The 25,810-nt window shown below is 43.8% G+C and overlaps 1 protein-coding gene across 1 annotated transcript in view; it reads right to left on the minus strand.

Annotated features, from left to right (window-relative positions):
* Nucleotides 1–25,810, minus strand: part of RBM15 (RNA binding motif protein 15) — a 1,133,685-nt gene that overhangs the window by 743,330 nt on the left and 364,545 nt on the right. The gene's annotated exons all lie outside the window — the stretch shown is intronic.

The following is a 25,810-nucleotide window of genomic DNA, read 5'->3' on the forward strand; positions in this document are numbered from 1 at the left end:
GTCAGCTGAAAAAAAAAAAAAAAGAACTTTTATATGAAATAACATATTTTAATGTATAATATCAACATGTTTATCTTTATACCAATATAGCTATAAAATATATTTAATACTTTTTGGAGACACTCAGGCTTTTTGGAAAAGAGAATGTGAACTCCTCCCACTAAGACCACAGGCAAATGACCCAGACCTTTACAAGCATACCCAAAAAATTTCTATCCCCCAATATCAAACAATATGTAAGGACTCATGTTTCTTTTATGATCTGTGAGATGATTCACCTGAAGAGAAAATAAGATGGAAAATCCCAGAAAATACGGTTATCTGGGTCCAGTGGCTGTCTGACTCTGCTCCAAGGTGTAATAGAATATGATTCAAGTATAACTGGTGTACAAAAAAAACAAACCAAAACCATTCTCTTTGAGCTGATTCTGATTCATGGTAACCCCATGTGGCACAGAGCAGAACTGTGCTCCTTAGGGTTTTCTTGGCTGTAATCTTTACAGAAGCAGATCACCAGGCCTTTCTTCCACAATGCCACCAGGTGGGTTTAACCTACCAACCATTAGGTTGGTAGAGAAGCACAAATCATTTGCACCATGCAGGGACCATAATTAGTGTGTAGCCCTTCCATTTTAGAGAGGGGACAATTGAGGTTCACAGGAGAATAACCTGGCAAAGGTCATGTAGCATGGGAAGGCCACAACGGGCCAGCTCTAGGATATTCCCCATCACTTCCTTCCTGGACCATGTTTCCTGGTTGGCCATCACATGCCCTCCTCCTTGAGCTGGCCCCCAGAGAGGCCTCAGCATCACCAAGAGAAGCAGAAACTCGAGCTGCAGCAAAGTCTCCTGCCCACGGGTTGGTAGAAGGGGGCCTCATCTACCCAGACTTGGCTCTGTGCTCTGGGCCTTTTCTGAGTTCCTTGATTGACAGGAGGCACAAACAGGGAGACTCACTGCCTGCAACACATCTGCCATTCCTTCAAACAGCAGCATCTGTGTTCCTAAAGACGTCTCTTCCCTTGCCATGGGCCAGACAAGGGTACACCCCAGGGGTGCTGACAGGTAGGCAGGGCCACCTTCACAGTGTACAGCTGTTCAGTCGTACAGGGCCTTGTGCTCAGAAGGGCCTCAAACTTGGCTTAATGCTCTGCTGTTGCTGTCTTGAAGTTCTTAATAATGTTTGAACAAGGGGCCCCGTGATTTTATTTTGCACTGTACCCCACAAATTATGTAGCTGAATCTGCAGACAGAGAAACAGAAACACAGGGGTAGCTTATTATGCTGGGATTTGGGAAGGGGTTTACTTCAAATCTGGTAAAAATGGGCCCCTGGCTCCCTGGCTAAACACTGTATTTCCCTCATCAGGACATTTGTACAGCCTGTGATCAGTTAAAAGCCCTTGATCATCTTCAACAACCACCACCATCTCCAAACAATACGGCTTCCTTGTTTAAAGCACTTGAGAATTGGCATTGGCCTTTTAATCTCATTTCGATCATCTATACCTTATTAAAGTCAAGAAAAGGGGAAACAACACTGCCCAAGAACAGTCTCTCTAAATATAAATGTTTCCCTTAGTGCATTGCACTACTTTCAATATCCTCTTTTCCTATTTCCTGTTCCCGTGATTTCACTTCCTGTCCACATTTTTCAGGCTCTATTTTTATCCACCCGATAGGACTTTCTTGCCTTTCTCACTTCCTCCTCAACCCAGGCCTGGCACTAGCATTTTCTGTAATTAAATTAGTCATTAGATGTCTCTGGTTTTATTTTAGTTCTCTTCTCCTCCCTTTTCCTTTTTTCTTCCCTACTCCCTTTCTTCAGACTTAATCAATGAACATTTCTGAATCAATAAACATCTAGTAAGTGCCAGGTTTAATCATGGAGTATACAAAGAAACCCAAGAGCTAGTTCTGGCCCTGGGGTCCCTTAGGCTTCAACTCATGAGATAAAGACAAGGGACAGATAAATATAATATGGCATTAGCTGGCATGGCGTTATTGGTATAAACGAGAGGTTCAGGTGGTTTACGACCTCAGTCTTTAAGAGAGGGAGACCTCAGCACGGAGTAGTTGATAGAATTTGGTACTATGAGGACTTTGTGACTAGCTATTGATTGAACATTTACTATGCGCCAAGCAATGTGCTGAGTGTTTTCTTTCCAGTGACTTATTTAATCTTTAACAAATTAAAGCTTCTGTAAATAATGTAACTTTCCAAGGTCACAGAGCCAGGAAGGAGCTGAGATGGGAGTCTAGCCCAGGCCCATCTGACCACAGACACTGAGGTTTGGGTCACAGTGCTGCCCCACCTCTGGGGCTTCACATTCTATGGTTTGAAGATTAAATGAGACAGAAAAGCACCTAGTGTGGTGCCTAACATGGCAGCATGGTAGGTGCCCAGTAAAGAGTGATGATGATGGTCATCATCACCAATTGTCATCATCATCACATTCTTCTTATTGAATTAGGGGTTTCACAGGGGACATAGGAAGAGGACTTTGAAGGCTATTGATTAAGCAAAAGGGGGTGGTCATTCCAAGCATGGAGACGACAAAAACAAAGACACCTGTCCAGAGCACATGGTGTGCTTAGGAAATTGAGACCAGCTAGGTAGAGCTGAGAAGTGAGATAAACCTGGAAATTGAGACTCTCCATTAGTTTACACTTGATCCTATTGACTATGTGGAATGACATTTCAAAGTGGTTGTGTGTGTGTGCATTTTAACAGCTATTTATGCGAACTTTAAAAATACTTTTATTTTTTCTTTGAATAGTAATATTTCATACAGATCAAAATAAAGTAATAGATGTCTCATTCTCATCCTGCCCTATCCACTCCATTCCACTTACCCTATAGTAACCACTTTGATTACTTTCTTGTGTATCATTCCAGTGTTTCTCTGTGCAGATGTAAACAAGAACAAATATATTTTTTAATCCCCTGACTTTTGTACTCAAAAGATAGCATACTAGGTATATTATTTTTACCTTGCTTTTTTCACTTGATAATATTCAGAGCTTTTTTGACTCGACGGCACTGGGTTTGATTTTGTTTTTTTGGTTTTATTTTATACCAAAACATAGAGCTACTCTTAATTCCTTTTAACCGCAACATAGTATGCCAGGTGTAGATGTACCATCATTTATCATAGCAATCCCCTAGTGATTGCAGCCTTTTGCTATAACAGATCACGCTGCAATGAATGACCTTGTGCATAAGTCATTTTAACACGTTTAAGTGTACCTATAGGAAGAATTCCCAGAAGTGGAATTGATGGGTCAAAGGGTAAATGAATTTGTAATTTTGATGAACATTGCCAAATTACCCTCCACGGGGGTTGAATCAATTAACACTCCCGCCAACAATCATGGATGAGAGTGCCTTTGTTTCCAACTCAAGAAAACAAAGTATGTGGTCAAACTTTTGAATTTTTGCCAAATCGACAGGTAGAAAAAAATGGTGTCTCAGTGTAGTCTTAATATGTATTTCCCATAGTTATGAGTGAAGGAATGTATCTTTTCTCATGTTAAGAGGTATCTGTATTTCCTTGTGTAGTAACCATTCATGGTCATTTCCCATTTTTCTGTTCGGTTGCTTATCTTTTTCCGATTGACTTCTTTCAGCTCTTTATATACGAAGGAGCTTAGACCTTGATCTGGATTATAAACTGCAAATATTTTTCCTTTGAATTAGCTTACTGTGTTTTTTACCATGAAAAACTTTTTTTTTTCTATTTTGATGTAGTTGAATTTATCCATTTTTTTATTTTGTGGCTTTGGGATTGGGGTCATATATAAAAAGGCATTCTACACTTTATGGTGATAAAATATTCCCCTATGAGTTCTTCTAGTAGTAAAGCTTTACTTTTTACATTTGAATCTTTAACTTATTTGGAGTTTATGCTGGCAGAGGGTGTGAGGTAGGATCCAACTTTATCTTTTTTCAAATGGTTAAAAAAAAATTTTTTTTTTTTTTTACCCAGTAGTCATTGCATCATTTATTAAAAAGTCATCCTAGCTTACATTGTCTCCTTTATTATATATAAATTCATACAAGTGCTCAGGCTATTTCTGGACTTCCTATTCTGTTCCATTGATCTGTTTATTTGTGTTACAGAACCACTACACCCTTGTAATTACTGAAGTTTTACAGTAAGGCATAATAATTAGTGGGGCTTTTTCCTACTCATTAAAATGATGTGTTTAGATGACTGTGGGTGGATTGAAAGCGAAGCTGACCAAAGGTAGGCTGACTGTTAGGGGGCTTCTGCAACGATCCAAGGACTGAGGGAGGACTGTGATGTCCAGAATGGGGAGGAAGAAACAGAAGCACTACCCCTCTAACGGATGGAATGGCGAGGCTTGGTGATGAAGTCTGAAAAACGAAGGAGGAAAGAGAAGTCAAAACAACTCTGAGGTTTCTTGATTAGCAGCTCCAGCCATAATGATTTCCTTGCTTTTGGATATCTCTAAGGCCTAGAAAGTGCCTTTAAAACAAAATTGTGTCCCCTCTAGGAACTTCTCCCAATCTCAACCTCCACCTCCAAGACTGCGCACTACTTGTGGTTTTGTAAAAAGTCCTGAATTCACTTTTGTTTAAATTTTTATATTTTCCATTATAAATCAAATGCAAACAGTTGCAGAAAATATACGAAATAAACAAAAAATTTCACTCATAATCTAATCCTAACATAATCATTTTTTATATATCGATGTATTTTTTTCCAGTTTTTTTTCTGGACATACATAGTGTTTGTTGCTATTGTGTAGTTTTAACAGCTTTATGAGGTATAATTTACGCACTATAAAATATACTCATTGTTAAGTCTAAAATTCAATAATATTTTAGTAAACTTATTCAGTTATGCAAACATCATCCCCCAAATTCACTCTTACCTGTTTGCCGTCCATCCCCACTCCCACCCCAAACTCCATGCAATCACCGATCTGCTTTATTATCTATAGATAGACCTCTTCTGGAAACTTCATCTGAATGGAATTACTATACAATATATGGACTTTTTAAATATCTGGCTTATTTCACGTAGCATAATCTTTTGAGGTTCATTATGTCATGTCTTGTATCAGTAATCTGTTCCTTTTTATTGCTGATTATTATCCCATTGTATGGATAGGCCATATTTTGTTTATCTATTCATCAGTTGATGGACACTTGGACTGTTTCCAGTTTGTGGCTATTATGAATAATGCTGCTGTAAACATTGTCATGCAAGTTTTTATGTGAACCTAAGTTTTCTTAGATGGATATCTAGGAGTGGATTGCTGGTATGGGAGGTGTCATGGATTGAATTACGTCCCTCCAAAACTGTGTGTATCAACTTGGTTAGGCCATGATTCCCAGTATTGTGTGGTTGTCCTTCGTTTTGTGATTGTAATTTTATGTTGAGAGGATTAGGGTGGGATTGTCACACCACCCTTACTCAGGTCATCTCCCTGATCCAATGTAAAGGGAGTTTCCCTGGGGTGTGGCCTGCACCACCTTTTATCCCTCAAGAGATAAAAGGAAAGGGAAGCAAGCAGAGAGTTGGGGACCTCATACACCAAGAAAGCAGTGCTGGGAGCAGAGCACATCCTTCCGACCTGAGGTTCCTTCGCTGAGATGCTCCCAGACCAAAGGAAGACTGATGCATCACAAGGACATTCCTCCAGAGCCGACAGAGTCAGAAAGCCTTCCCCTGGAGCTGACGCCCTGAATTTGGATTTGTAGCCTACTTGACTGTGAGAGAATGAACTTTGTTAAAGCCATCCATTTGTGGTATTTCTGTTATGGCAGCACTAGATGACTAAGACAGGAGGTATATGTTTAATTTTTTAAGAACTTACTAAATTATTTTCCAATGTGGATATTCCATTTTACATTTCTACCAGCAAAGTATAAAATTTTCGGTTTCTCAATATCTTCATTAACACTTGGAATTATCGGTCTTTTTTCTTTTTTTTATTACATTCTGATAGGTATATAGTGATATCTTATTGTGGTTTTAATTTCATTTCCTAATGACTAATCATGTTGAGCATCTTTTCATGTGCTTAGTAGCCATTTGTACACGTTCTTTGGTAAAATGTCTATTCAAATTTTTGGTCCATTTTTAAATTAGATTGTCTTCTTATTACTGAGTTGTAAGAATTCTTTATATATTTTGTATACAGGTCCTTAATCTGATATATTGTTGTGTGCCGTCAAGTGGATTCTGATTCATAGCAACCCTATTGGGACAGAGTAGAACTGCCCCATAGGGCTTCAAAGGCTGTGATATTTACGGAAGGAGACTGCCACATCTTTCTCCCTTGGAGCGGCTGGTGGGTTTGAATCACTGACTTTTCAGTTAGCAGCTGAACACTTTAACCACTGTGCCACCAGGGCTCCTTTATCAGATATAGGATCTGCAAATATGTTCTCCTAGCCTGTGGTTTGTCTTTACACCTTCTTAACAGCATCTTTGAAAAAAAAGTTTTTAATTTTGGTGGGGTCCAATTTAACAATTTTCTCTTAGATCGTGCTTTTAGTGTCGTATCTAAGAAATCTTTGAACAACTCAAGATCACCAGGTCACAAAGATTTTCTCTGATGTTTTCATCTAGGTATTTTATAGTTTTAGCTCTTTCAGAGCTTGACTGTGATGTGTCCAGCAGTGGATCTCTTTATGTTTACCCTGATTTGGTTTTGTTGATCTTCTTGAATCTGTAGATTAATGTTTTTCATCAAATTTAAGAAGTTTTCAGCTATTTTTTATTCAAATATTTTTCTGCCCCTTTCTCTCTCTTCTTTCTTTCTGGGACTCTCATCACCCATAGTTTGGTATATTTGATGTCCCAAAGATACATTAGGCCCTGTTCATTTTTTTCCCATCTTTTTTTTTTTTTTTTTCCTCTCTGCTCGTCATACTGGATAATTTTTATTCATCTACTTTCAAGTTCATCAATTTTTTTTGTGTGTATGTGTTTTGGTGTGTAAGAGGGACAGTTTGGGAAATCTGATCTTAATAATTAGCTCTGAGAGGTTTTGCACTTTGGTGCTTAGTTTTCAGTTTTTCTATTTTGTGACCATGGGTTAGTCAGCTGATATCCCTGGTCTCAGTCTGTACGATTTTAAAATAGCAGATGTTTAATAAAGCTTATTCTAATCCTAATCCAGCCCTCCTCAACTTTATTGACAATATTGAACTAGTCCATCACATTTGCATAAGCAATCAAACTAAAATAAAATGGAGAGATTTCTACTTTTTCAGTGGTACCAATAAACGATAGTGAATCATTACGTGTTTTAGAACTAGAACAGACCATGGAACTCTGGTCCAATGTTTTATTTTGTTTTGTTTTTAAACAGGTTCTCAAGTGTGGCTCACTATTTCCCTAGGTAGTGTTAGAGTCAGGGCTTTAACCCAGGTACACTTTCAAAGGTTCAATGCTATATCTAGTAAATTAGAATATTTTTATTTTATTGAGTTAGGTTTCTATCAAAGATTAAGCAGACCACTGATTTGTCTGAAACATTACTTTAAAAATACTACTGAGCAAATTTAATTAAAAAATAGAAAATTGAATTAATAAACTGCCTTCGAGGAACCTTGGAAAAGATTTTTTTTAAGTATTTAAAATCTAGTAGTTAGTTGTCTTCTTTAAGCATAATTTGAATGCTATACAATTATAAATCCTACTTTAATGTTTTTTTTTACTGATCAATGTACTGTGTTTTCCAATCGCCTTAAAGATTCTTCAAAATGGTCATTTTCAATGGATACATAATATTGTATAATATAGGTATATGACATCTACGGTGAGAAGTTGATGAGTCCTTGACTTGGAAATTTGAACTAAGAAATAATGAGACCAGTGGCCATGGAGGGGACTTCGGCTTATGGTGCCTCCACTTGTGTCGGAGTAGAACTGTGTACCATAGGATTTTCAATTCTTTTTTCTGACATCTCAAATCTACTGTTGAGTCCCTCTAGTGAATTTTTTATTTTGGTGCCCTGCTGTTCTAGAATTTCCACATGCTTTCTTTTTAGAGTTTCTATTTATTTATTCAAATTCCCTATTTGTTGAAATATTGTCATCATATATTCCTTTAAGCCTTCAAACATGCTTTCGTTCTTTGTACATGTGTATAATTAAAAAAAAAAAAAAAAAAAAAGCCTCCCAGGCAGAGCAGGAGAAAAATGTAGAACAAAATCCAAATTCACAAAAACAAAAGACCAGACTTCTGGTCTGACAGAGACTGGAGGAATCCTTGAGACTATGGCCCCCATATCTCTTGCTAACTCGGAACTAAAGCCACTCCTGAAGTCCACCTTTCAGCCAAAGATCAGATAGGCCTACGAAACAAATAATAACACAGGTGAAGAAACTGCTTCTTATTTCAATAAAGTATATGAGACCAAATGGGTAACACCTGCTCAAAAGCAAAGACAAGAAGGTAGGAAGGGACAGGAAAGCTGGATGAATGGACACTGAGAACCCAGAGTAGAAAGAGAAAGGGAAAAATTGCTGATACATTGTGGGGATTGCAACTAATGTCACAAAACAATTCATGCATAAAATTTTTAATGAAAAACTAATTTGCACTGTAAACTGTTACCTAAAACACAATAAAATTAAATACATATATATGTGTGTATATATATATATATATATATATATATATATGGAAACCCTGGTGATGTAGTGGTTAAGTGCTACAGCTGCTAACCAAAGGGTCAGCAGTTCAAACCCGCCAGGCGCTCCTTGGAAACTCTATGGGGCAGTTCTACTCTGTCCTATAGGGTCGCTATGAGTCAGAATTGACTCAACAGCACTGGGTTTGGTTTTTTGGTTTGGTATATATATATAAGTGTGTATGTGTGTATATATATGTATATGTATATGTGTATATATATATATATATATATATATATATATACGGCTTCCAGCAGCTCTCACCTCAATGATGTAATAAGATGGACAGCAAAGTGGTGAAAAGTTTGAGCTCCTAAATCTAACAAAGCTGTTTGAATTTTGGCTCTGCTTCTAACTGTATAATCCTGGTTAAGCCATTTTACTCTCTAATCTCTAATGACCTTACCAAGAAAAAAAATAATAACAGAATTTAAAAAAAAAAAAATGACCATTGAGTCAATTTCAAATCATGGTAACCCCACGTGGGTCAGAGTACTGTTCTCCGTTGGGTTTTCAATGGCTGGTTTTTCAGGAGTACATCGTCGGGCCTTTCTTCTGAGGTGTCTCTGGATGGGCTTGAGACACCAATCTCTCAGTTAGCTGTTGAGTGTGTTAACCACTTCTACCACCCAGGGATTCCTAGGTTTATAAACCAAACCGGACCAAAAGCAATACTTTCAACTCAATTCTGACTCAGGCTGACCCCATTTAGAACTGCTCCATAGGATTTTCTTGGCTGTAATCTGTTACAGAAGCAGATTGCTAGGCCTTTCTTCCATGGCACCACTGGATGGGTTCAAGCTGCCAGTCGTTAGATTAGTAGTAACAGCTTTGAAACCCTTTTCTGCTAAATCCAACATCTGGGCCCACTCAAGAGAGTCTCTATTGACTGCTTTTTTCCTGAAAATGGAGCACACTTTCCTGTTTCTTTGCATGCCTTTTAATTTGTTGAAAACTGGATATTTTTAGATCATATTTTGACCAATTCTGGATTCTTATTGTTTTCCTCTGAGCATTGTTGCTGATTTTGTTTTGTTTTTATTTTTTGAGTAATTTATCTGGACTTAGTCTGTGGTTATCGGTCTCACCTGCAATGTTCTGCCACTGGTGTTGCTGCTCAGTTTTTTTCTTATTCTTGTTTTTACCTTTTAGCTTGGCTTCATAATGGGCTGCCCCTGTGTCTGCATAGCTTAGTAATCAGCCAATGATTAGTCAGAGGCTGTGTTCAAGCACCTCAAAGCAGCAAGGCTTCCACCCTCTGCCAGTGGATCTGAGTGTGGATTGGGTAGTGCATTCAAAGTTCAGGCACTTTTTTTTTTTTTTTTTCAGTCCAAGGATATATTTCTCAATAATAATGGCCATTCTTGGAAGTGTTCAAGAGAGGCTAGATTGCCATTTGCAACAGGTATCATAAAGGAGTGTTTGTCCACTGTGTATGGGATTGGTCTAGAGATTTCTGCTATCCTCTCACCCTCTAAGATTCACTGATTTGGGGTATTGAACAGCATTAGTAGGAGATTTGTCAAGGATTTCATTTTACTTGGATCCACAATCAACAGCCATGGAAGCAGCAATCAAGAAATCAAAAGACACATTGCATTGGGCAAATCTGCTGCAAAGGATCTCTTTAAAGTGTTGAAAAGCAAAGATGTCACCTTGAAGACTAAGGTGCGCCTCACCCAAGCCATGGTATTTTCTATCATATCATACGCATGTGAAAGCTGGACAATGAATAAGGAAGACCAAAGAGAATTGACTCCTTTGAATTGTGGTGTTGGCAAAGATTGTTGATATCATGGACTGCTAAAAGAACGAACAAACCTGTCTTGGAAGTAGAACCAGGATGCTCCTTAGAAGCCAGGATGGCGAGACTGTGTCTTACATACGTTAGACATGTTGTCAGGAAGGATCAGTCCCTGGAGAAGGACAATATGCTGGGTAAAGTACAGGGTCAGTGGAAAACAGGAAGATCCTCGACGAGATGGATTGACACAGTAGCTGCAACAATGGGCTCAATCATAACAATGATTTTAAGGATGGCGCAGGACCCGGCAGTGTTTCATTCTGTGATACATAGAGTCGCTATGAGTCGGAACCAACTCAATGGCACCTAACAACAACAGTAGGAGATTTAGGTTGAGAGATGATAAACAAAAGCAGAACTATTTAACTGATATTTTATGCCACTTTTTTCCCCATCAATTACAATCATCTTGAGGCTTGAATAGATTTTTAAAAAATGGTTAAAAGAAGTTAAATCTAGAGAGGTAAGAAGATTTTAAGATAACATCCAGCCATTTGATAGTAGTTGATGTGAAAACATTTCTTTTTGTATTGCATAGATATGTCCTCAATTCCTCCAAGCAACTTTTCAAATATATTTTTTCTCACACAAAAATTTATACACACCTTGCTATATACTCCTAATTTCCTCTCCCCCTAATGAGACAGCACACTCCTTCCCTCCATTCACTTTTCATGTCCATTCTGCCAGCTTCTGACCCCCTCTGCCCTCTCATCTCCCCTCCAGATAGGAGATACCAACATAGTCTCATGTGTCTATTTGATCCAAGAAGCCCATTCTTCACCAGTATCATTTTCTATCCCATTGTCCAGTCCAATCCCTGTCTGAAGAGTTGACTTTGGGAATGGTTCGTGTCTTGAGCAAACAGAAGGTCTGGAGACCATGGCCACCAGGGTTCTTCTAGTCTCAGTCAGACCATTAAGTCTGCTCTTTTTATGGGAATTTGGGGTCTCCATCCCACTGCTCTCCTGTTCCCCCAGGGGTTCTTTGTTATGTTCCCTGTCAGGGCAGTCATTGGTTGTAGCCAGGCACCACCTAGTTCTTCTGGTCTCAGGCTGATGTAGTCTCTGGTTTATGTGGCCCTTTCTGTCTCTTGGGCTCATAATTACCTTGTGTCTTTGGTGTTCTTCATTCTCCTTTGATCCAGGTGGGTTGAGACCAATTGATGTATCTTAGATGTCCACTCGCTAGTGTTTAAGACCCCAGACATGTTTAGGCAGGTTTTTAAGTCTTTTCTGGCTTTTATTTTCTATCAAATCTTCCCATGCACTTGTTTGTGCATGAGCACTGACTCCCTACTGGCTAGGTACGTGTGAAGAGCTTATCTAGTCCCTCTATGGATCCCTTTTTCCCAGATCTCCCTGTTAAATTTCTGGCTACTCTTCTAGTCTGCTGCTCACCCTCAAGCAGCACCACAGCCTCATGCAAGCAGGGCTGTGGGCTTTCCATTCATTTTATGCCAAATTTGCTACTTTATTGAAAACTCCACTGCACACGGATTCCATAAAGATTTACAGCCTTGGCATAATAAAATCTATTAAGAAAATATTCTGCATCCCACTTTGAACAGTGGTGTCTGGGGTCTTAAACACTAGCAAGCAACCATCTAAGATGCATCAATTAGTCTCAACCCACCTGGATCAAAGGAGAATGAAGAACACCAAGGGCACAAGGTGATTACGAGCCCAGGAGACAGAAAGGGCCACATGAACCAGAGACTACATCATCCAGAGACCAGAAGAACTAGATGGTACCCGGCTACAACCAATGACTGCCCTGACAGGGAACACAACAGAGAACCCCTGAGGGAGCAGGAGAGCAGTGGGATGCAGACCCCAAATTCTCATAAGGCCAGACTTAATGGTCTGTCTGAGACTGGAAGGACCCCCGTGGTCATGGCCCCCAGACCTTCTGTTGGCCCAGGACAGGATCCGTTCCCGAAGCCAACTCTTCAGGCATGGATTGGACTGGACAATGGGTTGGAGAGGGATGCTAGTGAGGAGTGAGCTTCTTGGATCAGGTGGACACTTGAGACTATGTTGGCATCTCCTGCCTGGAGGGGAGATGAGAAGGAGGAGGAGGTTAGAAGCTGGTGAAAAGGACACAAAAAGAGAGAGTGGGGGGAGAGAGCAGGCTGTCTCATTAGGGGGAGAGTAATTGGGAGTGTGTAGCAAGGTGTATATGGGTTTTTGTGTGAGAGACTGACTTGATTTGCAACCTTTCACTTAAAGCACAATAAAAATTATTAAAAAAAAAAAAAAAGATTTACAGCCTTGGAAACCCTATGGGGCAGTTTTACTCTGTCCTATACAGGGTTACTATAAGTCAGAATTGACTTGATGGCAATGGGTTTGGTTTTTGCTTCTCCAAATCAAGCCAGACCCCTCAGTTTCACTTCTGGTTTCATAGCCAGCCACATCCTGATAGCACCACCTCACCCAAGCCTGGTGCAGATGGGAGAAGGGGGCATATCCCTAAATAAGAACACCACAGAGTTCCATCGCTGTTACCTGTAGTTCAGCAGTCTTTCATGAATAAACATTTCTCAATGCAGTGTTTGTATCTGGCCAGTTTTCAGATCTCTGAATGATTGTTTTTGATAGTCTTGTCCAGCTTAGCACTATTTTTGGATGAGAAGTTTTGCCAGCCTCTTCACTCTGCCATGGCAGAAAATCCCATCCCTTGTTGTCGTTATGAGTCAGAATTGATTCAATGACAACGGATTTTTTTTTTTTTTTTTTTTTTTGGTTTATGGGTAGTGCAAACGGTTTGCTCTTAATGACTGTCTTTTGAATTATGTCCCCCCAAAATGCCTGTCAACTTGGCTAGGTCATGATTCCCATTATTGTGATTGTCTACCATTTTGTTATCTGATGTGATTTCCCTATGTGTTGTAAACCCTATCACTATGATGTTAATGAGATGGATTAGCAGTAGTTATATTGATGAGATCCACAAGATTAGGTAGTGTCTTAAGCCAATCTTCTTTTGAGATATAAAAGAGATAAGTGAGCAGAGAGACATGGTAACCTCATACCACCAAGAAAGCAACGCCGGAAGCAGAGCACGTCCTTTGAACCTGAGGTTCCTTCACAGAGAAGCTCCATAACCAGGGGAAGATTGACAACAAAGATCTTCCTCCAGAGCCAACAGAGAAAGAAAGCCTTCCCATGGAGCTGACACCTGAATTTGGACTTGTAGCCTACTGGACTGTGAGAGAATAAATTTCTCTTTCTTTAAGCCATCCACTTGTGGTATTTCTATAATAGCAGCACTAAGGCAACTATTAACTTTTATTAATGGAAGGTTGATGGTTCTAACCCACTAAGCAGTGCTGGGAAAAAAAAAGGCCTGGCTATATACTTCCATAAAGATTGTGGTTGTTTTATGGAGACCCCATGTGTTACATACAGAGTAGGACTGCTCCTTAAGATTTTCTTGGCTATAATTTTTTTGTTTCTTAATTTTTATTGTGCTTTAAGTGAAAGTTTACAAATCAAGTCAGTCTCTCATATAAAAATTTATATTTTTTGTTAATTTTTATTGTGCTTTAAGTGAAAGATTAAAAATCAAGTCAGTCTCTCATACAAAAATTTATATACACCTTGCTATATACTCCTCGTTGCTCTCCCCCTAATGAGACAGCACACTCCTTCTCTTCACCCTATACTTCTGTGTCCATTCAGCCAGCTTCTGTTCCCCTCTGCCCTCTCATCTCCCCTGCAGACAGGAGCTGCCCACGTAGTCTTATGTGTCTACTTGAGCCAAGAAGCTCACTCCTCACCAGTATCATTTTCTTTCTTATAGTCCAGTCCAATCCCTGTCTGAAGAGTTGGCTTTGGGAATGGTTTCTGTCATGGGCTAACAGAAGGTCTGGGGACCATGATCTCTGTGGTCCTTCTAGTCTCAGTCAGACCATTAAGTCTGGTCTTTTTATAAGAATTTGAGGTCTGCATCCCACTGCTCTCCTGCTCCATCAGGGGTTCTCTGTTGTGTTCCCTGTCAGGGCAGTCATGGGTTGTAGCCGGGCATCTTGGCTGTAATCTTAAAAGAGACAGACCATCAGGCCTTTTGTTCTGCAGTACTACTGGGTGGCTTTGAACTGCAAGTCTTTAGGCTAGCAGTCCAGCACAGAAAGATTGTTGTTGTTGTTGGGTGCCATCAAGTCAATTCCAACTCATAGTGACTTACAGCCGAAAAAATAAAATAAAATGCTGTGGTGCTCAATTCTACCCTGTACCACATGGAGTCTTTGTGAGTTGGAATTGGTTTGATGGCAACTGATTTTGTTTTTGTTGTTATTTTTAATGGTGATGAGTCGGAACCAACTTGATGGCAAGGGGTTTAGTTTTTGTAATCATGCTGCACGTACAATTTTATGTTCCAGAGACCCCTGTCTTTTATGGGCTAGGCATTATGCTACCTGTGAGGGTTACAGTTAAAATTAGCTCACTAATCCATTTTTTATGGAAACTTTTAAAAAATTAACCAGTGAACCTTTATGCCTGCAGCAAAGAGCAGGGTTCTAAGGAACGGGACTTTGCAAGACAGAGCAAGTCAGACACCAAGGAATTCCCCAAGACTGGGTGCCTATGGGGTAATACTAGGGTGCTTAAGTTATTTTTGAATTTCTAAAAGTCCATGGAAAAGCCACGTCTTGTGACAAGATTGCCCAGGCAAAACAGACTGTCAAGTGGCTTTACTTTGGGCTGAATTCTCACACTTCAGTGAGGCTGTCACTCTGGCCAGAAGCTATGTTGAACATTATAAATGTTCTGTTAGCTGACAGTGGATAGACACACTTGTCATTACATAATAAATGCAGTCTGTTTTGCAGGCAAAATGATCCAACACATTGGGGCACCCTGGGGTCGGTGGGGAGGAGATTTTAAAAGCTTTAGTGGGAATGACCAAAAATAAGAGCCGGGTGGAAGATCAGAGGACCTCTGAGACTGACTTCACCCACTTCAAAGGCAGCCGTGAGGTGATCCTTATACTCACCCCCATCCTACATTCTCACCTCAGGTTGGCTAGACCAACAGCTCTCTCCCTACTCCCTCAGGGCTCCCTCAATATACAGCCCTTTCTCCCCCAGCCTCTCCCCCAACCCAACAATCACTATGCACATTCCCACTCTGCTGTCCCACTGTCTGCAGTGGCATCTCCAGAGTCACACACAGGAGAAGCTCTCAGGCTGCTGGCTGAGGCAGGGGACAGAAGTGGGCAAAGAGCTCCTGACAGAGAAATCTGGCGTTTAGGAGAGAGGTTCGTGTGACTTATCTTGCAGCTGGCCAATACACTATTTCTATTCAGATTTTCTTTTATTGGTGTCGTAAAAACAGCCTCTGCCCGAAGATTGTAAATATATGCCTTATCTATTTTTCTATGCACTTGTTCATCCATGTATTGTTATTTGTGGTGGCTGTAGGGATGCTGTTGGGGAATAAGAAGTGGCCCCTCCAAAGCCCCCCTCACCACTGCCAAAGATCTTACAGTTTAGATAGACACTGGCCCTCCCCCTCTCCCTGCTGTCCGGCTCTGCCCTCTGGTACTTCCCATCCAAGGGAGCTCAGGCCCCCTCAGCAAGGGTCAGCGTCCCCATTAGCATAGTAATAAATACACAAGTTCTGGGGTTGCAGGGACTTGGGCTCCATTTCAGGTCCCCCCACTGATTGGTTGTATGACTTTGGGCAAGTGTCTGAGCCCTCAGAGCCTCATGTCTCACCTGTAAGATGAGAATTATAACACCACCCACCTGGCAGGTTTGTCAGGGGGGTTTAATGAGACAATAATATCAGTTCACAGTTATGATGTACTTCCCATCATAAAGCAGAAACTAGAAATAAACCTCCTTTCCCCACATGTCCTCCTCACTCATTGCCCCGTTCCTAGTGCCCTTCACGGAAAACATCTGCCCCCACATCTTCACCCCTCCTTCTCGCACTCTCTCGCATCCACTCCCTCAGGCACTCGCCAGGATCACAGAGAACACCACTGCCACTGCGCAGTCCTTCGCCTCATCTCAGGTGGCCTCTCAGCAGCACCCACACTGCTGATCGCTGCCTCCTGGGCACCTCTGTCCTGGGCTCCACGGTCCCCGCTCTCTCCAGGATTTTATCTTACCTCCCTGGCAGCTCCTCCCCAATCTGCCTTGCTGTTCATTCTCTTCAGACCCTCAGAATGTTGAAGTGACTTGGGGTCTGTTCGGAACTTCTTTTGCTCCCTTAGAAAAAACAAAAAAAGTTGCCTTTGAGTCAATTCCGACTCATGGCAACCCCAGGTGCTACAGAGTAGAACGGCCCCATAGGGTTTTCTTGGCTGTAATCTTTATGAGAGCAAATTGCCAGGTCTTTCTTCCACAGTACTGCTGGGGGGGGGGTTGAACTACCAACTTTTAGGTTAGCAGCTGATCACAAACAACTGGCGCCACCCAGGCTCTAACTGATCTCATCCAGAAGCATCTTAGCTTGCCAGTCCCACTCCCCACCTTCAGTGCTGATGGAGCCCCAGCTCAGTCACGTGTCCCTGCTCCCCACATAGCCACCATCTGAGGAAGGACGTTCCCTCCCTCACTTGGGGGTTATTGTTGATTTCTGCTGCTGTGGAGTCAGCCTTCTGATCACGGCAATTCCACGCGTGACTGAGCGAAACACTGCCCTGATCCTGCCACCCCCATGATTGATTGCGGACTAAGTCCCTCTTAGTCCAAGGCAATCACGGTGCTTGTCTTAGTTACCTAGTGCTGCTATAGCAGAAACACCACAAGTGAATGGCTTTAACAAACAGAAATTTATTTTCTCACTGTTTAGAAAACAAGAAGTCTGAATTCAGGGTGCCAGCTCTAGGGGAACACTTTTTCTCCATCAGCTCTGGAGGAAGGTCTATGTCCCTTCAGCTTTTGTTTCCTGGTTCCTTGGCGATCTCCATGTGTCTTGGTATCTATCTTACCACATCTCACCTCTGCTTACTTGTTTAATCTCTTTTATATCTCAAGACAAACCCTAAACTAATCCTTCTCATTAACATAGCAAAGACAACCCATTCCCAAATAGGATCATAACCACAGACATAGAGGTTACAACACATATTTTTTTTTAATTAACTTTTATTGAGCTTCAAGTGAACGTTTACAAATCAAGTCAGTCTGTCACATATAAGTTTACATACATCTTACTCCGTACTCTCACTTGCTCTCCCCCTAATGAGTCAGCCCTTCCAGTCTCTCCTTTCGTGACAATTTTGCCAGCTTCCCACTCTCTCTATCCTCCCATCCCCCCTCCAGACAGGAGATGCCAACACAGTCTCAAGAGTCCACCTGATATAATTAGCTCACTCTTCATCAGCATCTCTCTCCTACCCACTGTCCAGTCCCTTTCATGTCTGATGAGTTGTCTTCAGGGATGGTTCCTGTCCTTTGCCAACAGAAGGTCTGGGGACCATGGCCGCCGGGATTCCTCTAGTCTCAGTCAGACCACTAAGTATGGTCTTTTTATGAGAATTTGGGGTCTGCATCCCACTGATCTCCTGCTCCCTCAGGGGTTCTCTGTTGTGCTCCCTGTCAGGGCAGTCGTCGATTGTGGCCGGGCACCAACTAGTTCTTCTGGTCTCAGGATGATGTAGGTCTCTGGTTCATGTGGCCCTTTCTGTCTCTTGGGCTCTTAGTTGTCGTGTGACCTTGGTGTTCTTCATTCTCCTTTGATCCAGGTGGATTGAGACCAATTGATGCATCTTAGATGGCCGCTTGTTAGCATTTAAGACCCCAGACGCCACATTTCAAAGCCAACACATATTTTTTGAAGGATTTAATTCAATCCATAGCAGTGGTCTTGTTCCCTCTTTCAGAGATTAGTTCACAGGTGGGCCTGGACCAGTTCTGGCCACTATGACCTGAGAGGTAGTCTATGAGGGGGCTTCAGGGAAAGGTTTCCTTGCTCTTTAAGAGAAACACAAGGAAGAGCTAGTTTCTATTCTGCTGGAAAGTCATGTCTGGGCATGATACCTGGAACACTGGCAGCCATTTTATAATCATAAGGAAAACTAGTTGGCAAACGAAGCCAAGACACCAAGGATGGCAGAGCAGAAAGATGTAAAAACTGGGCCACTGATGATGTTGTTGTTGAGCCACAAAAGCAACTAACCCTAGAGCTACCCCATCTCAAGACTTCTCATAATGTAGGATAATACACTTTCCTTCTTGTTTTCTCCAAGGAATTAGATTTTCTATCCCTTGCAGCCCAAAGCCTCCTAATTGATATCCCCCTTGTCTTTGGATGAACTTGCCTTCTGGTCCAGCAGAATTATTTTCCAGGGTCTAGGAGAATTAGCGTATGTTACTGGTCACCTGTTGCCAGCATTTGTTGGGACTTCATGAAGCAGAAATACTACTCTGGGCCTGGAGATCAGTAAATATTGTCTTACTTCTCAAAAAGGTAAACAAGGGAGATGACTCAAACTGCCTCGATCTAGTGCAGCAATTTTCAGCCTCGGCACTGTTGACATTTTGAGCCAAATAATTCTTTATCGTGGGGAGCTGTTCTGTGCACTGTAGAATCTCTAGCCGCATCCCTGGCCTCTACCACTAAATTCAAGTAGCACCTCCCACTCCCACCTCCTGAACTGCGATAACCAAAAATGTCTCCAGGCATTGCCAAATGTCCCTTAAAGTGAAAAATTGTCATTGCCTCCCTATATTGAGAAACACTGATTTGGTGGAAAAACACTTGGGCTTGGTATTTGAAGATCTGGGTTTGAGTTCTGTGTGACTTACACTCTCTGAGCCTCCTTCCCTCACCTGAACATGAAGTGCTACTAGCCACCTTACAGGATTGTCGTGGGGATTAAATGAGATCATTTGTGAAAATTGTGTTGCAAACTTTTTACACAAAGGGAAGTGATGGTGATAGAGGATTGAAAAGCGTGGTACTGTGAAGGACCAGGGATGTTGAACCCAGTGAGAAACGGCCCGGGGGAAGAGGCCCAGTGGGCAGGTCTGGGCAGGAGTGAGCTGTGAGGCTGGTGAGAGTCTGGAGAGTATATCGAGTCCTGGGGAGGATGATGAGACCAGGCCATCACCTGAGAATGTTCTGGACCAGAGAGCTGAGCAGCAGATGGGCTACCGGCCTGGAGCAGGGCTGCAGAGCAGGAGTGGAAAGAGGAACATAAGGAGATGCAAGGGTGAGTCCCAAGAATGCAGGCTGGGATGGGGGGAGGTGGTGTGCAGGCTGGGAGCAATTCTTTTTGTCCATGGCCATGACCTATGAGTGGGAGGTGAAATTCATGTGATGAGTTGTGAACCCAGTTAAAAACAAGCCAACCACAAAATAGGACAGAACAGAAAATGTCAGAATGCGTTGCGTATAGTTGCGTGAAAGTTTTGTTCCAATTATATCTGTGTGTGTTTGTACTGGATCACGATGTTAAATGTTTTTCTTCCTGTGGGTTGTGATTTTTAAAAGTCTGTAACCCATTGGTCTAAAGCCAATGATAATAATATGTAATGTTTATTGAATACTTGCTGTGGGCATGCCTTGTACTTAGCACTTTGAATACCTAATCACTTCACACAAATCATTCGAGGTCAGTTCTCATTTCCATTGTACAGAGGAGGAAACTGAGGCACATAGAGGTAAATAACCTGGAGCCAAGCCTGTCTGATCAGAGCCCTGTTCTTGGCCATCTGCTCTATTGGTCCCCAGGAGGAGGGGAGGGGAGGAGCCTACCGGGTGCAGTCACAGCCCTGCCCAGCCCTGTCTACTGACCCTCTCCTGAGTGAGGGCTCCAGTTCTTACCCGCACAGGCACAGCTCCTGAGAGGGTGAAGCAAGGAAGTCAGGCGAGATGATGGGCGGCCATGCCAGGGAGACAGCTTGCATACCATCGGGAAGAGGTTTCCATACCCAGAACAAGCTACAACATATCTGAGGATGCTGGAGTTGGGGATGGGGGATGGGGATTCGAACAGTGAGCAGCCAGCCCCTGGGACCTGTGAGAGCCAGTGTGACAAATGAAGGCCAGAGTCCTTGACGTCTAAGGCATGGTCCAGCACTGAGGGCCTGAGGAGTTGACCTGCCCACACAGGGTCATGGAGAGGGATAGGTGGAGGGCGTGAGGGAGGGTCTGGAAGGAGGGGTTGGTGTGTATGAGGATGGGGGTGAGTCTGGATGCTAGAGATGCCAAGCTTGGTTTAGGGGCTGAGAAATCTGACAAGACCCTGTGGAACCAGTCACTTTCTTCATTTTCCTTCTCTCCCCCCTTCCCCACTTCTTCTTTCTCTCTCTCATTAAAACAGTCTCTGACCTCGGGACTTGTTGCCATCAAGTCAATTCCAACTCACAGTGATCCTGCAGGACAGAGCAGAACTGCCCCATAGGGTTTCCAAGGAGTGGCTGGTGGATTTGAAGTGCTGACCTTTTGGTTAGCAGCTGAGCTCTTAACCACTGTGCCACCACGGCTCCCAAAACTGCCATTCACAGCCATCTTTGCTGTAGGACATGTGCACATAGAGCGGTGGCCTCCTAACCCATTGCCGTCCAGTCGATTCGGACTCCTAGTGGCCCCATGTGACACAGCAGAACTGCTCCATAGGGTTTTCTTGGTAGCACAGTGGTTAAGCACTGGGCTGCTAACAGGTCGGCGGTTCAAACCACTAGCAGCGAACGATGTGGCAGTCTTGTTTCTTGCAAAGATTACAGCCTTGGAGACCCTATGGAGACAGTTATACTCTGTTCTGTAAGGGCATTAGAGTCTGAATTGACTGGAGGGCAATGTGTTTGGTAATCTTTACAGAAGCAGTCACCAGGGCTTTCTTTGTTCCACAGCACCGCTGGTGAATCCGAACCACCAGCCTTTAGGGTAGTAGTACAGCGTAAACTGCATCACCAAGGGACCTTAGGTGTCTCCTAGGAAGAGAAGATGAGACCCAAGTCAGGCCTGGAGAGTCTGGGAACGCTGCTCAGGGGAGGGCTTGGGGGGATTTGTCAAGCAGCAGGCAAATAACCTTAACCTCACCGAGGTGCAGTTTTCATATTTGTAAAGATGGTGGGGGGTGTTGCCAGAGATGTGACCTCAGGCGACTGGAGGTGCTGCGTTTGGGATATTACAAGAGTAGGGTAAAACGTTTTAAACCCTCCAAATCGCACCTGCCTTTTATTAAAAGCCCTGGGTACCTGGCTTAGTGGAAATGCAGGGAGGCAGGCACTGGTTCAGAAATTGGGGACTGTGGATATCCATCTCCCATCTTTCCGGTGCTGCGTGGGTGTAGGATGGCTTCACCCCGCCTCAGGTTGCTGCAGCCGCAGTCTGAGCCGCAGTCAGCAGATGCCGCTGCATGTAGCCCCCTCTAGTGGCCAGAGGCAGCGCGTGCATCCGGCCCGTTGGGCAGAGCTGATACCCACCTTCTTGGGCAAGTCTGGCCTCCTTTACAGAGAACTAGTGGGATCCCTGGGGATGGGAGCAGATTTCAAAGCCCAAACAGGGAGCACAGGCCAGGCTATTATTAAATGCTGGTTATTGTTAGAATTGGAATAATTCCAGCTTGCCAGACAGAGTTAAAACATAGCATTCATTCATTCATTCTTCCAGCATTATGTGCCAGGTATCTCCTAGGTGTCCTTGGGCGGTGCAAACAGTTAACACGCTTGGCTGCTAATCGAAAGGCTGGTGATTTGAGTCCACCCAGAAGCACCTCGGAAGAAAGGCCTGGAGATCTACTTCCAAAAAATCAGCCCTTGAAAACCCTACAGATCCCAGAGACCAACTTTCAGTCTTACCAACAGCCTTGCTCTTGTTAAATGTTGTTAGTTGCCATCAAGTCAATTCTAACTCATGGTGCTCCTACATGTGCAGAGCAGAACTGCCCCACAGGGCTTTCAGGGCTGTGACCTTTCAGAAACAGATAGCCATGCCTGTCTTCCAAGGCTCCTTTGGGCAGATTCGAACCTCCAACATTTCAGCCAGTAGTTGAGCGCTTAACTGTTTGCACCACCCAGGGGAGCCGAAGATTAGAGCAGTTCTACTCTCACAGTGGATCTCTGAGTAAGTCCCTCCTTACTCGGTCCCGCTGTCTCTGTCTGTGCTGGTACCAGCCTCTAGGTTGCCTCTTTGGTGTTGGAAGCCTTTGTCACAGCTCCCATTTACCACCTCAGCTACCACTCAGTACCCAATAAATCAGCCAACCAAAAAAGAAAAAAAAAAATCCTATGGTATTCTACTCTGACACCCATGGGGTCACTATGAGTCAGAATCCACTAGACAGCAACTGGTTTGGTTTTATCTCCTAGGAAGTAATGTGTAACCATATACTAAATAAAGGGAAGGAGTGAGTCATGAGACTGGGGGAAGGGTGGGAACAGCCAATGCTCAGGCTCTACCACAGAATGGGCTTGCTGTGTTTGAGGACCATCAAGGAGGCAACTTGGCCCAGGCCGAGTGACCATGGGCTGAGGGGTGGGAAATGAGGTCAGAAAGGTACCCAGGTGGCAAATGGTGTGAGGGACAAGGAAAGGCTTTGAGTTCTGATTTATGTTTATAAATCTCACTGTACTTTCTTTGAGAGGCACGGGGAGGGTGAAGGAGGCCCATTCAGGTGTGAGATGAGAGTGTATGGGACAGGATTGCTTAGGTGGGGGAGATAAAACATGATCAGATTCAGGACATATTTCGAAGAGTCAATAGGATTTGCTGATGGATTAGTCAAAGGCTATCTCCAGGGGTTGGGCTGGAGCAATTAGATGGAGGGTGGTGCTCTTTAACGAGACTCGGGATGATCAGGCTTGGGGTGCGGAGACAAAATAAGGATCGGATTTTGGATGTGCCAAATTTGAGCTGCCTATTAGAAGTCCAGGAGTCCCTGCATGGTACAAATGGTTAAGGCAGTTGGCTGCTAACCAAAAGGTTGGAGGCTCGAGTACACCCAGAGGTGCCTCAGAAGACAGTCCTAGCAGTCTCCTTCTGAAAAAGCAGCCACTGAAAATCCTGTGGAACACAGTTCTACTCTGACACAAATGGAGTCGCCGTGAGTTGGAATTGATTCGACAGCAACTAGAAAAATAAAAAATTAGCTGGCCAAGTAGCGACGTTGAGTAGGCCTGAGCAGAGTGTCTATTCCCTACATCCTCTCCTTACGCTTCCCTCGGAATTCTCCTGGGTGTCCTTCTCATCTGAGGGCCAGCCCCCCACTGCCAGCCTGCCTCCCAAAAGGAACCCCTCACCAAGAGCAATAAGTCCAAATATGAAGAACAGAGGGCATCAGTGATTTTCCAGGGTCTCAACTGAGTGGCAGAACCAGAAAGAAGGTAGGGACTCTGGGTTCCTCAGACTCTCCAGAGAGGAAGTAGAAGAGGAGGAAGATCTTTTGTCAGAAGCTGACAAGTCACTCTCCACGTGGTGGCTGGGCCTGTTCTACATGCAGCCACAGGCTGTGTGAGAGTGTGGCATCCTGGGTGCCCTGTTAGCAGTGAGCAGGACCCCACTCGCGGCCCCTACGCCTTCAACCCCCCACTCCTGCCTCTGCCCCCACGCCACCCACAGAGTGAGCCTTATCCCCTGTGCCCTGCAGTAACAAAGTACCACAAACTGGCTGATTTATAAGAACAGAAATTTATTGTCTCACAGTTCTGGAGGTGAGGAGTCCAAAATCAGAGTGTCAGCCATGCTGATTCCTGCTGAGGGCTCTGAGGGCCAATTTGTTCCGTGCCTCCCTCCTAGCTTCTGGTGACAGCTGGAGATCCCTGGTATTCCTTTCCACTCCAATCTCTGCCTCCATTGTCACATGGCTGTCTCCCTCTGTTTCTATCTGAGTCTCTTCTCTTTTATAAGGACACCTGTCAGACTGGATTAGGACTCACCCTGCTCCAGGATGACCTTGTGTTAAGTGGTAACATCTTCAAAGACTCTGTTTCGACACAAGATCACGTCCACAGATACAGAGGGTTAGGCTTCAACGTATCTTTTTAGAGGCCAATTCAATCCACAGCAGCGCCCATCACCGGATATTGTCCCCTTCCAGTCAGTGAGCTCCTTGAGGGCCACTGCGTCTCGCTGCAGCACAGGATCTGGCATCGACTCCCTCTCCCTTCCCTCGCCCGCTGGCTCTGCCAGCTCAGGTGTCATTCCACCTCTTAAACCCTGCTGAAGGCATTTACTGCCCCTCCCCGGGCCCCAGATCTGGATACTGGGTCCCGCTTCTAGGCCACAGTCTACTCTGCCAAACAGACACATGGGAAGGACAAGGCCACATCAGATAAAACTCCAATGAAGCTTTGCCATATTTTAAAAAATTACTAAATAAATTTTTATTCTGCCCTGAAGTAGAAGCCCTGACCCTGCCGTAGTGCAAGGTTTGACCCTGAGTGGGAACCCAGTGGTATCTGGCCCAGCAGCGTCCAGTGCTCCTGTGGCAGGAAGGAGGGAAGAAGGGGCACAGGGCTCAGGCGGTGTGGGAAAGTCCTGCCAGTGGAGGAGATGAGCGTGTCTGTGAGGCTCTGGCCCAGATGTCCCAGTGCCCTACTCCCTGACCACGGCTCCACTCTCTCCTCCCCACGGTCTCCCTCCCCTCCCCTCCAGTAATGGTGCTCTAAAGACTGCAGTCCTGCTCCCTCCCCTCTTCTCGCTCCATCTACACCCTCGACCTAAAGATCCCATGCTCCGCCCTGGCTTCAAATATCGCCTCCAGGATGCTGACCCTCAACTCTCCGTCCCCAAGCCTGGTCTTTTCCTGAGTGTCAGGTCAGCATCACCGTCTGCCTGTTTGATACTGGACACGCCCATCATACTAACTCCACCACCAGGGTGTCTGCGGAAACTGCCCACCACGTGATGTCCATTCCCCAACGCACACGTGAGCACGCGCAAGCAGGTGCACATGCATACTGTGCACACACACACACACACACACACACACACACACACACACACACCACCTTTCTGATCCCCTTGCTTGGCCCTTGCACCACCACGCTGATCACTGACTCCTCACTGATCACCAGGTATTGGCCCCGATTAATGTCTCTCCGGTTGATGCTTATCTCTTTACTGCCATCATCGCTGCCTTCATCCCTTCCTTCCTTCACTTATGTAACAAAAGGCTTGACTTCCCAAGGGTTCTTTCTGGCTTCCTGCTTTTGGTCTCAGATCCATCCACCGCCAAAACCAAAAATAACAAACCAGTTGGCCTCAAGTCGATTCCAGCTCCTGGCAACCCACGTGTGGCAGAATAGAACTGGGCTCCATATGGTTTCCAAGGCTGTGACCTTTCAGAAGTAGCCCGCCAGGCCTTTCTTCTGAGGTACCTCTGAGTGGGTTTAAACGACTAATCTTTCAGTTAGTAGC

This window comes from Elephas maximus, chromosome 3 (assembly GCF_024166365.1).
Source record: "Elephas maximus indicus isolate mEleMax1 chromosome 3, mEleMax1 primary haplotype, whole genome shotgun sequence".
Taxonomy (NCBI): Eukaryota; Metazoa; Chordata; class Mammalia; order Proboscidea; family Elephantidae; genus Elephas; species Elephas maximus.